Consider the following 13,397-nt stretch of genomic DNA (forward strand, 5'->3'; position numbering starts at 1 on the left):
GAAGTTCAACTTTGACACAATTGATGAAACTGATCTCCTTGAAGAGACATTGGTTGAGACGTTTTGAAGAGTAATTGCCTAAATTTTTTGGTAAGTTGATTCTGTGCAGGCACACAGTTTATTGAAAATATAATTTATGAGATTATTAAGGTCCAAGTAATTAAAAATTAGATAGCTGCATGTGTATAGCCAAGCTGAATGAGCTTTCATATGTACGAACAAAAGAAAATTAGGAATTGAACTTTATACTACAAATGGATCAAAAAAGAATATTAAAGGGGCCCGTGAGAGCTTCTTTTATCTGATATACATTTCTTGCTTGAATGTACATAATATGAATTTCATTAGCTGAATTGGTTGGTCTCTTCCGAATCCATGCAATCAATGGGCAAATACTTTTCTCTATTTGAACATACATGGTTATGTAGCTTGTGAATGTTATTTCTGAGTACATATATACTGGTGTATGATAAATACTTTCCTTTTTGCTTGGATTATCACCCTCTTTAACAGCTACTTTTCTAAAATTTTGGGTTCCACAAAGGTTATGATCCTTTAAATGAATGAGGTTTATTTGTCAGTTGGAAAATACGTTTAAGTTTGAATCCTTCCTGTTTATTGGTATTTTCTTCATGCTTTTTTCTGGTGTATTTCTTCAATATACATGCTGTTAAGTGACTGATGCTCTCTTATCAAATAAGCCTAACCATGTTTTTGTGCTCTATTATCAATATACAGGTTCTTCATTGCACTCTGCCCCGAGTTGCTCATTAGAGGTTAGTTTCCCCGATTGCATGTTTATCTTCAACTGTTGTGCATGTATATTATTGAAATTTAGATTTGTTATCTCTGTCTCTGTTATCATTGAATCCCTTTTTATTATTTTCTTGATCATTTAGCACAGGAAGATACAGTGCTAGGATTATTAATTAATTTCATCGATTTTTGCTTATTCATGATTAAATCTTTTAAATATGATAAATAGTGGTAAAGAAAGAGGCGATTAGACTTTACTGGCATTTTAGCATATATGGTTTTTGGTGTAGGGAGGGGTAGATATACATGCATTGCATGGATGTTTCTGTGAAGCAGTGGACAAAATGGATCTAATCTTTGATCCCTTAGCTTAGATGTCAAAATTTGTTGCCTTCAGTTCAAAGTTTTATTTATATTTTATATGTAAAATCCCTACTATTTCTCCACTCCTTTTTCAAACTAGTAGGAGTTTATTCTTCCATCTCTTAACTTTTCCTAATCCTATCATGCACATTGATGCATTCGTTTTTTATACCACTATTGATCTGGGTATGCTTGATTTTGTTAGTTTAATGGGTTTTGTTTATTTTTTTTGCTTAATTCTTGTTTTGATCTAATTGCTTGATGCGAATGTCATTTTTTTAGATTGTTCTCGAATTTCTATTTTATTTTAAGCTGCTAGATCATGATGGTTCTATCTACTTGTTAAATCTTTATTCTCCTATTTTAAGTGCAAGGGAATTTAAGAATTTAGTTTTATGGCAGGGGCTATAGGAATGATTTAATTTGTTATTGGTAACTAAGCATTAGAGCTTAAAAGATCTTAGCTCTGAGCAAATTTTCTGAATGGTTGTTGAGTTCGTCTTATTCTATTTTTTCTTACTTTCCGGTCCTGTGATTGATTATGTTAATTGCTGTCTGGATTGCTTATAAATGGCACTAATGCTCAAAATTCTTTCCTGCCTTGCAATCTTCTGATTATTTGTGTTAATTGTTGATTTTGATTTTTCTACGGATGACAAGATTCGAACAAGACTGAATAGGGTATTCTCCTAAGAGCGTGAAACAACTGAAAGCATGTGTTTGGAATTTTTTATGTGTGTGATAAGTGGTCTTTTGTTATAATATAATCAAAATGATGGATGATTGGTTTAAAGAATGGTCGTTTCTCTTATTAAATTTCAGTATCATGTGAAGTTGGCAAATCTGTGTCTATACGAAAATATAACTATTTTTTGTTAGAGGAAGAATGCTGGTTGGTGATCCCCTGTTTATTATGTGAACTTTATCTTGATGTGCTGAATTTGGCAATGAGTGATGCATGGACAGGCATATAGATTGGGATAAGAGTATGATTTCAAGAGCATGTGTTTTGAACATAGGTCATGATAATACAAAGGAAAAAGTCAGCCATTAAGATCAAACAAGTAATTAATTTCATCAAAGAGCATTCAAAAAAAGCATTCAAATTGGCATGATTATTGACTGATATATATATCTAAATCTAGATCAAAATAAATCATATATAATAAAACTAAATTAAAATAAGACTTAAATGAATGAAAGTCAAAAAAATAATGTTACTTAGAAAATCTTTTCACATTTGAACCTACCATGTGAAGAAAATCTAATTAAACTCGGGTCTCCAAATTCATATTTATTGAACCCTTTTTTACTATTTCTAAGGAAAATTATATATAAATTTGTTTTCAAAGTGGTCAATAATGTGAAATCAGTAAATAGCAATTCCTTCAATAATTATAAACCTTAATTATTTTAATCAATAATTAAAATAAGGACTTTAATATTTTACTATTAAATCAAATCCTCATTCTTTATTTTATTTGTTTTAAAATTAGAAAAACCTTAATTAAACTAATCATAAATAAATAAACTAATCAATGTTCAAACTTTGAACATGCTTTATTAAACTAATAAATGTTAAAACTTTGAACATGCTTTAATGAACTAATCAATATATTTATACGAAATTAAATGTTATAAAAGTTTTAAAACTTGAATTATACATATACCAACAATTAATTTTAGGTCAATTATACATACACCAACAATTAATTTTAGGTCAATTATACATGCTTTATAATTTCTTTATTGTTTGGGTGATTGATAAAGAAATGAAATTAAAGTTGCAACGATATCATTTAGTAGATACTTTTTTGCTTCGTGTGTTCTAAATTTGTATTGTTTATTTTTATTTGATAATGTGTAATTGCAACTTCAATTCATTGATAGTGTATTCCAATTTTAATATGTTGCAGTTATGGCTCGTCTGCCTTTAATTGCACAAAGTGTGAGGCGTAAAAGAATTGGTATTGCTGTGACAATATGGTTGGAAATCTGTAGAATTGCGATTTGGTTCTTATTTAGAATGGGTGCCAGCCTTAGCCTACATAGACCAAGGATTAGGTCCTATACCTTAGATTTTTATGCAAAACGGGGTTATGTGAAAAGGCTTGTATATGCTAGTGACGAGACCTGTATTGAACAAGTTAGGATGGATAAAACTGCCTTTTTTAAACTATGTGAGATGTTAGAATCGATAGGGGGATTGAAGTCGTCAAGGTTCATGCTTGTTGATGAGCAAGTAGCAATGTTTTTACATATCATCTCCCATCACCCAAAAAATCGAGTTATCAAGCATCACTTTAGAAGGTCCGGGGAAACTGTTAGCAGAGCATTTCATAGTGTTTTAAATGCTGTCATACGCTTAGAAAATGTCTTATTTAAAAAGCCGAAGCCAATTACAGCCGATTCTTCTGACACAAGGTGGAAATGGTTTAAGGTATTAGACTGAGTTTTATATATAGCTTGTACAACATTTAGTTGACTTAGATTTAAATTAGTATTCTAACTCAAGGTTTTATATCATGTGATATAGAATTGCTTAGGTGCTCTTGATGGAACCCACATCAAGATTAGGGTGCCAACAGTTGATAAACCTAGATATCGAACCCGAAAAGGTGACATAGCAACAAATATGCTAGGTGTTTGTACACCTAAGATGCAATTTGTTTATGTTCTTCCTGGTTGGGAAGGTTTAGTTGCCGATGGACGGGTGCTTCGAGATGCCATTAGTAGAAGACATGGACTAAAAGTTCCTCATGGTAAAGTGTATAGTTAGAGGAATTTGAATTATTCATTAAGATCAAACTTTGTGTGCTGAATTAATCATTTATTAAAAAATTTATTTTATAGGTTGTTATTATCTAGTTGATGCTGGATACACAAATTGTGAGGGATTTCTTGCACCATTTAGAGGACAGCGATATCATCTGAACGAGTGGCGTCAGGGTTATCAGCCAAGTTCTCCGTAAGATTTTTTTAATATGAAACATGCCTCAGCACGTAATGTCATTGAAAGATGCTTTGGCTTATTAAAACTTAGATGGGGAATACTTAGGAGTCCATCGTTTTATCCTGTAAGGGTGCACAATAGAATTATTATTGCATGTTATTTGCTCCATAATTTTATTTGAACCCATATGATTATTGATCCCATTGAAGCGGAGGTGGGAGAAGGATTACCTACTAATGTGGTGGATGACGATGAACCGAATATCACAAATATTCATCCATCGGATGCTTGGGCTACTTGGAGGATGAAACTAGCCAACCAAATGTTCGATGAATGGCAAGCATGTAACACCCTAACCTGTATTCGTCACCAGATTAGGGTTACGAGGCATTACCGAACAAGACACAGTTCAGCACAATCATTTATCTCCTTTCATACACCAAAGAATAACGATACATTTATAACATTATCAAACTTGAATATCCTCAATTTACTTATTTTAAATTCAAATATATAAAATGATAATTACAATTCAAATCAATCATACCTTACTAAGCATGTATCACAAATAAACACATTTCAAAATTCAAACTAATTCAATTTAAACATACATCAAAGCTCAATCGAACATATTCTATAATTAACAAATTTGAACCAAACTTGTATACATCAGAGTCATGTTAAATTATATAATACTTTCAATATTCGATTTCCCTAAATCCATCATATTAATGACATTTTCATAATTAAATCATATTCAAGCATATATCTTCACTTTTCATATATATAAAATATGTCCGTACATAATTTCACTATCTAAATATCAAACATTGCATTTCATAACTTCTGTATATGTACATAATGAAACCAATATGTATACAACTTAATATCCAATCACATTTACAACATTAGTAACATTATATTATGGCCATATATACCTTTGATGTCATTATATTATACACATATGACCATTTCAATGAAATCATTCAATCATAAACTATATACACTCAATACAAATCAACTTATCCTTTAATCGACTAATCCAATAAATTTATAAAAGCTAAATTCAAACTTGTATTACTCACTTAACTATCATTACCCGAATTTGTATGTCTTATTCATAAATTTTAAACCTACCTTAAAATCATATATATATATCATTTAAAAGACCAAAAACATGCATATTTATCTATTACAAGTTTGCGCATATGAATACACCATTTTAGCCATATCAAAAAAAAAATCCATACAATTCATATCATTTTACAAATAAAAAATCGAATATTAAGTCCACTTGCATGAGCAAATCGTACCTTTATTAAATACTCCACATTTCTAATTTATTTCATAACAAATTGACATCCATAAATAACCTCATAAATTGTACAAGATTTAGCCATTAAATCATAAGTCAAAATATGCCATTTCCGAGTTCACTTAATTACTAAATTACATAACAATACCTTAACAAAGCATATCAAACAAGATTCACATATATTTACTTATAAATAAACCATAGCCGAAACACTACGACTAAAACCAAACATATCACTCATATCATATATATATAACACATAACCAAGATTAATTAAGCTTGAATATCATTTACCTCATTACCGAAGCACATGACTAAAACACCATAATATATACATATACACCATGGCCAATTCAGAGATTAACATATTATACCAAACTCACTTCACTTATATGCTTTAACTAAGCTCACCTATGCCGAATTATTTACCACCTTCTTAACAAAACATATCAAACATAATTCACATAAATAAATATGCCATAGCTGAAATACCAAAATCAACATATCTATCACTTGATCAAAAGTATAAAAACCATCCTTAACAAAATAAATAAGCCTTTTTTTTTTGCATGGCTCATATTTACATACCCAAAAATCAAACATATTAACTAGACTATACATGCCATAAGTTTAAATTCAGACTTAGTAAAATACCGAAAACAGTCGATAGTGTGATAGACTTCTCTAACGATTCCCGTGCTCTTAACCAACTTCCAAATCTATAAAATTGAAAGCGATTACACACAGTAAGCTATTAAAGCTTAGTAAGCCATAAGCAAATAAACATTTAATCATTTACATAAATTAAGCTAGACAATTAGTAATAAATCATTATAATTTCACATATAATTCAATTTATCAACTTATATATCAAAACTTATATAATTTGTAATAACTTCCCTCTTTACCGAATAATCAATTGAACATTAATATAATCAATCATCACTTTCCTCAATGCACATATACATCAAAGGCCGAATACATATATATTCAAATATGCAATCACATAATTCATATTTCACATAACTTCATATCATCAATTCAAGTATACAACTTACCTTATTTTCAAATAGGTAATCAACTATCACATACCTGGTCACTTAGCCTGATTAATACATTCGTACACAACTTATCTTTGCCCGTTGAACTATTCAGAATTAAAAAGGATACTCGAATAGTCGAAAGACTCGTACAATGCCAATGTCCCAGACGTGGTCTTATATGTAATCACATATTGATGCCACTGTCCCAGACAGGGTCTTACACGAATCAAATACGATGCCAATGTCCCAGACATGGTCTTACACGTAAACACAAGTCGATGCCAACGTCCCAGACGTAGTCTTACACGATAACATATATCGAAAATCCTATGTCATGACATATGTATCCTATCTATTCCTAAGGTTCGTACGGCTTTCGGACAACGTATCTCGATCGAATCAAACATGAAATAAAACTTCTTGGCTTATCACAAATTCGGCCAATACACATATATATCCACAAAATTCAATTCAACAAATAACATTTATATATTTTCAAATTCAAAAATATTTATATGCTAATAGACTTACCTCGGATGTCGTCGACTATTAAATCGGCTACTCGACCACTTTTGTCTTTCCCCGATCCAAATCTGATTTCTTTAATTCTTGATCTAAGCATATTCAAATTAAGTTCATTTAAACATCATTCTGTTCAATTTAGCCTAAAAACACATAAATGGGTAAATTACAATTTTGCCCCTAACATTTCACACTTTTTATAATTTAGTCCTTTTTGCTCAAAACACAAAATACACAAAATTTGACTACACTCCTTAAGGGACAAATATTCCTAGTGTCCATACTAGCCCACATATTTCATTTATTTCACATTTTAGTCCCTCAAAAATTTATTTTTACAATTTAACCCTAATTACTCAAATTCATCAAAAATTCAGAGACAAAACATGTTAATCTTTCACATATCTTTCATATTCCATCATCAACTATCACAAAGCTCAAGTATTCATCAATGAAATTTCTCAAAATCATCAACAATTCACAAAATTAAGATATGGGTTTTGAAGTATTTAAAGCAACGATCTCAAAAACGTAAAAATTATCAAAAACCGAACAAAAACCAACCTTGAATTAAGCTTCAAAATGACCGAATGTTTCAAGCTTTCAAACCTTATTTTTCTTTTCTACATTCGGTGAAGAAAGATGAAAATAAAATGGTGGCTTTTAATGTTTTGTTTTATTATAACATATATTATTATTTTATTATTTTAACTTTTATTTATATATATATAAATCCCATATCATCATTATGCCATCCACTAACTATTATTATTGGCTAAATTACAACATAAGGCCTCCAACTTATAAAGACAACAACAATTAGGCACTTTCTTAATTAACCATCAAATTTTCATTTTACGCGATTAAGCCATTTTTTTCAAATTAAGCACACAAACAATAAAATTAATTCACGAAAATTTCACATATGTAAATTCCCACATAATTAACACAGAAAATAATATTAAAATATTTTTTTAGACTCAAATTTGTGGTTCCAAAATCACTGTTCCGATGAGGGTCAAAATCGGGCTGTTACAAAGCATCTAGAAATTAGTTAGGTTTAGGGACAAATTGAGTTAAAATTAATTTGTTGATGTTATTTTATGTATCTAGTTTATGAAACTTTGGTGGTGTTTGATTAAAATTCTGTATTGTACTAAACTTTGTTGAATTATAATTTAATTATCTTTTCATTCAGCATGTGTTATCTCATTAAAATCAGTATTGAGCTTTTGATTCATGATATTGAACTAACGATATAATATTATAAATTGTTCACCTTTTGATTCATGATATTAAAAACAGTAAATAATGTTAATTTATTTTTTTTCTTAAGATAATTATGTCAGGTGTTCCACAATCACATGCTTCTTCTCAAGCTTCTCGAGGAAGCAAAAGAAAATGGATTCCAGAAGAAGATGCAGCCTTGGTTTCTTGCATGGTGGATTTGCACAATGTAGGAACATTTAATGCTGATACCGGGTTCAAGGCCGATTATTTGAACGAGCTAGAAAAAAATCCTAGAAAAGGCTTTACCAAGAGCAATGTTGAAGGCGAAGCCAAATATTGAATCTCGGATTAGGTGCCTCAAAAGGGAATGGTCAGTCGTCTACGACATGCTTAATGGCCAAAACAACAGCGGTTTTGGTTGGGACGAGCATAGGCAACTCGTTGTTGCTAAAGATGCAGTTTGGGAATCCTATGTAAAGGTAAAATGTATTTCAAGTATTTATTTGTTTTTTTACAAAACTTATAACTAATATGATTTCCTCATTTTTTTTAGAGTCACAAAGAAGCCTCTTAGTTCAGACATCGTTCTTTCCCTTACTACAACCAGCTTACTGCCATATACGCAAGAGATCGGGCGACTGGGAAAGATGCTCAAACAGCTGCTGATGTTCTTGAAGAAATACATGCTGAGGATGAACGTACTATAGATATGAATGAAGAGAGAAACACATTCTATGACTGCGAAGCTGACGTCTCTTTGGACATGGATGTTTCTGGTACAGATCCACGAGGAGATAGAGACCAAGGGGGTTCCTCATCTTCAAACAAGAGAAAGAAGAAATCTGATGCTCGTGATAATGTGTATTCTTCATTTGATGAGGCTGCCACTTTGTTGGGGAAAAAAATCCAGGCCGTTGGCGATCAAATCAGTAGGAGTATTGCCTCCGAGATGGTAGTTCAGCAGAAGTCAGAAGAACATCAAAAGATGGAAGAGAAAGCTTCAAATTTATATTCAGCCTTATGGTCAATTGAAGGTTTAACCGACGATCAGCGGTATGATGCTTTGAGTAAAATTCCCGATCATCCAACTCAAATGATCGTTTTCTTTAGTTTACCTTCTGTTGCCCGATTGGAATGGGTCAGAAGATTTCTTTCTCACCATTAAATGTCAATGTTCAAACTTTTTGATGTTGTAAAACTATATAACATATGGATTATGATGTACAATTTCATTTTCATCTAACATTTTCTTAATATAAGTTAATTATGTTTATGCAGAATATAATTCTCAAGTTATATATTGATTTTAGTAAATTCATATAAGAACAATTTATTATTAAGAATTTTATGAAATTATATATCACTATTAAATTATATTTAATATTAATTATTTTAAATTGTATAAATTCATATAAGAAAATTTATTATCTAGAATTTTATGAAATTTAATATTAATTATTAAATTATATGTAATAATTATTATTTTAAATTATACAAATTCATAAAATATAATTTATTAGTTATAATTATTTTAAATTTTATTAAATCATATATTTTAATTAAAATATATTTAATATTAATTATTTCAAATTTTCATTTATAGTATCATATATTATGATTTGAGTAAATTCATATAAGAATATTAATTATTAAGAATTTTATTAAATTATATATTTTAATTATAATATATTTAATAATAATTATGTTTAAATATGATTAAATTATTTATTATTGATATTAATAATCTTATTAAAATTTAAATAACAATAACAATAATAATTTACCAAAACAAATTTCTGCTAATTATTAAGAATTTTATTAAATTATATATTTTAATTAAAATATATTTAATAATAATTATGTTTAAATATGATTAAAATATTTATTATTGATAATAATAATCTTATTAAAATTTAAATAACAATAACAATAATCATTTACCAAAACAGATTTATGCTAAGGGTATTCTAGTCATTTTAGTTTTTTCCATTATGCTATTACACCTCTATTCCATTCAACCAAACACAAGATTACTATTACGCCTCTATTCCATTACATTCAACCAAACAGTTAATTTACTATTACACCTCTAATCCAATACACCTCTAATTCAATAGAGCGAACCAAACGCATCCTAAGGGTGGAAGTACATAACTCATCTGGTGCATCCTTGGGCCATAATGGCGAGTCCAAAAGCCTAAAATACATCTGCCATCTGCTCACAGGCTGGTAATTGTACTGTTCAACCACAGTCGAAGCCATCAGTCTGAGATTTGTGGTCAAATTCATGAACCCGCCGCTCTTATATCTTTGACTCCTTGGGAACTCGAAAGCACTGGCAACGAGAGTATGTGGCAATGGCACTCATTTAGTTTGACCTTGAAGCTCAACTTACTTTATTCATGAGGCATCCAAGTATTAGTTAAGTAGGAGTGTTATATGCCCAAATACCGAAGCTCAAGTAAAGGAGAGGCCCCCCTGTTAAATGGTTGTAATCATTGTCAACTACATAGCTTTCACTTACTACATTAGTAACCTGTTATGCACCATTATGTAACATTATTTTCATTCTTGGAACTATGGCTCACGCTTTATACATATTGGTATATTGGTAAAGGTTGAAACAAAACGTCCACACATGGCTTAATGCTAAAATTTGGAATTGATATATACACACGCTAGATATGTGCTAAGCACATGATAATATCATATTATAATTTTATAGGTTAATTTAATAATTTTTCTATAAAAAATAACTAAAATAATTTTATTATATTACATTAATATAGTATTTTAAATTTCAATTCAAAATAGAAAATATATAACAAAAAATTTAAGCCCTGATATCAATAGAAAATAAATATATAATTTATCTCTACTTTTTCTATCTGCATTTGTACATAAATTATGCATTATATAATTTACTTCTACGATAATTTATTTCATCAAAATTTATCAATCAAAATCATCAATGCTAGGTTTTTTTACAAAATTATTATAAAAAATAAAAATTTACCAAAATATTACAACTTTTTTTTATTTACCAAAATATATAAACTTTTTTTTATTTACTAAAATATATAAAAAAACCAAAAAAAACCTGCAAAAAAAATCAGATCGATGTGACAATTTACTGGTCACGCCAATGGAATTGGCGGCACCAAAGGTGCCAATGCCATTGGCGGCACCAATTGTGCCATACTAATTGGCGGCACCACTCGTATTATAAATACGACCTCTGCCCAGCTGAAGAGAGAAAAATCAAAAAAAAAAAGAAGAAGAGTTGGCGCGAAAAAGAAGAGAAAAAGAGAGAAAAAGAGCAGAAAAAGGAGGTATTTTTTTAAAAATAATTGATTATATTGTTGTTATTATTTTGTATATTTTGTAATATTTTTTGTTTTAGTTTAGTTATTAAGATTAATAAAACTCAAAATAAAAGTATTAGTTAGTATTATTATTGTTGTTGTTGTTGTTGTTGTTGTTGTTGTTGTTGTTGTTAGTATGAAGATGTTATTAATGTATTAAGATGTAACTTAGTAATATTATTGTTACAGAAAACTAGTATTATTATTATGGTTACTTATTATTTTTATTTACGAAAATAAACTAGTTAGTAAAAAATTAGTATTATTATTATAGTTAGTTATTATTTTTAGTAAAGTTAATAATTTTAGTGTGTATTATTTTGAGTATAAAATTATTAATATTATTCTTAGTATAAAATTAATAATTTTAGTGTGTATTATTTTGAGTATAATTTTTTTTAAGTAATTCAGTTACCGTTCGAGATTTTTTATGAGATTTTGTTTTTTTTTACAGATTAAATATTGAAGATGGATGCTAAGTTTCTTGTATGCGTTTATTTCGATGGAGTCATATTGACAACAAGTGTTGGATGTGTATTTGAATGTCGGCAACAAATAGCAATGAGATTTAATAGAAATGTATCGTTCGATGAAATGAAGGCAATGATTACTGCAAAAATCCATAGACGTTGTGGGAGAAGGATATCAAAAATTTTCTACAAGTTTCCAGTTTCGACAAACCCGGTCAAATTCGTCGAAATGGAACTTGTAGACGACGAAGACGTGGAGACAATGGTCGATCTCTACTGTGGGAATGGGAGTGAGAAGAATGCACCGATTCACTTATTTGCTGAGTTAGTCAGTATGGAGCAAAATGCATCTGATGAAGAAGACGGGGCTGAAGAACCGCGGATGGTGGCTTCAATATCATACGTTGATAGTGAATCAACTATGGGTGGGATCGGTATCGACCTGAGTATTACACCCGATGTTGACATGGTTGGTGGTGAAGAAGAAGGTGCCGGCGAAGAAGAAGGTGGTGGCGAGCATTGGGATGAAGAGGTCGATAGTGACGCTAATCCCGAAGTGGACGATGTACCTGATGATATTGACGCTGAAGATCTCAACAACGATGAAGGCATTAACGCTTCTTCGGTCGGGGAGCAGATGCGGCGTATTGTGATACACAATAATCCTGGGCCACACATGTCGCTCATAGATCCCGACACAGCGTATGTATCTGAGTTTCCGGAGTACCCTGAAATAGTTCATTCTCACGGGCTGGCCGTAACATCTGATGATGATGAGTTATTCATAGGCCAGAGATTCAGTTGTAAAGAAGATTGCGTATATGCCATTAAACAGTAAGCATGAAGATATCGGTGGATTATAAAGTCTCCGTGTCTACCCCGACAATATATGTTGGGGAGTGTTGGAAGGCAGCGGAAGGCTGCAATTGGCGGGTACGAGCTGTATTCATTAGAAGTTCTTAGATGTGAGAGATACGAAAATTTATTGGTCCTCATACATGCACATCAACACGTATGACAGAAGATCATGGAAAACTTGATTCGAAAACTATTTGTACGTGTATCACGCCAATGGTGAAGGATAAGCCGACCATTAGAGTTTCGGTACTCATTGCGAAAATGCAAGTATGATTCTAGTATTGAGTCTCATATCGGAAGGCATGGGTAGCTAAACAGATGGTGATGGAGCAACTGTATGGGGATTACGATTCGTCGTATAACGAGATTCAAGGTTGGATAGCTGCTATGCGGGAGTACATACCGGGGACTGTGATTGAGTTGCAGACCAGTCCATCTTACGGCCCGGATGAGCAGTTAGAGCCGACAAAAAAGATTTTCCATCGGATGTTCTGGACGTTCGATCCATGTGTGCAGGCATTT

Source organism: Gossypium hirsutum, chromosome D10 (genome assembly GCF_007990345.1).
Source record: "Gossypium hirsutum isolate 1008001.06 chromosome D10, Gossypium_hirsutum_v2.1, whole genome shotgun sequence".
Classification (NCBI taxonomy): Eukaryota; Viridiplantae; Streptophyta; class Magnoliopsida; order Malvales; family Malvaceae; genus Gossypium; species Gossypium hirsutum.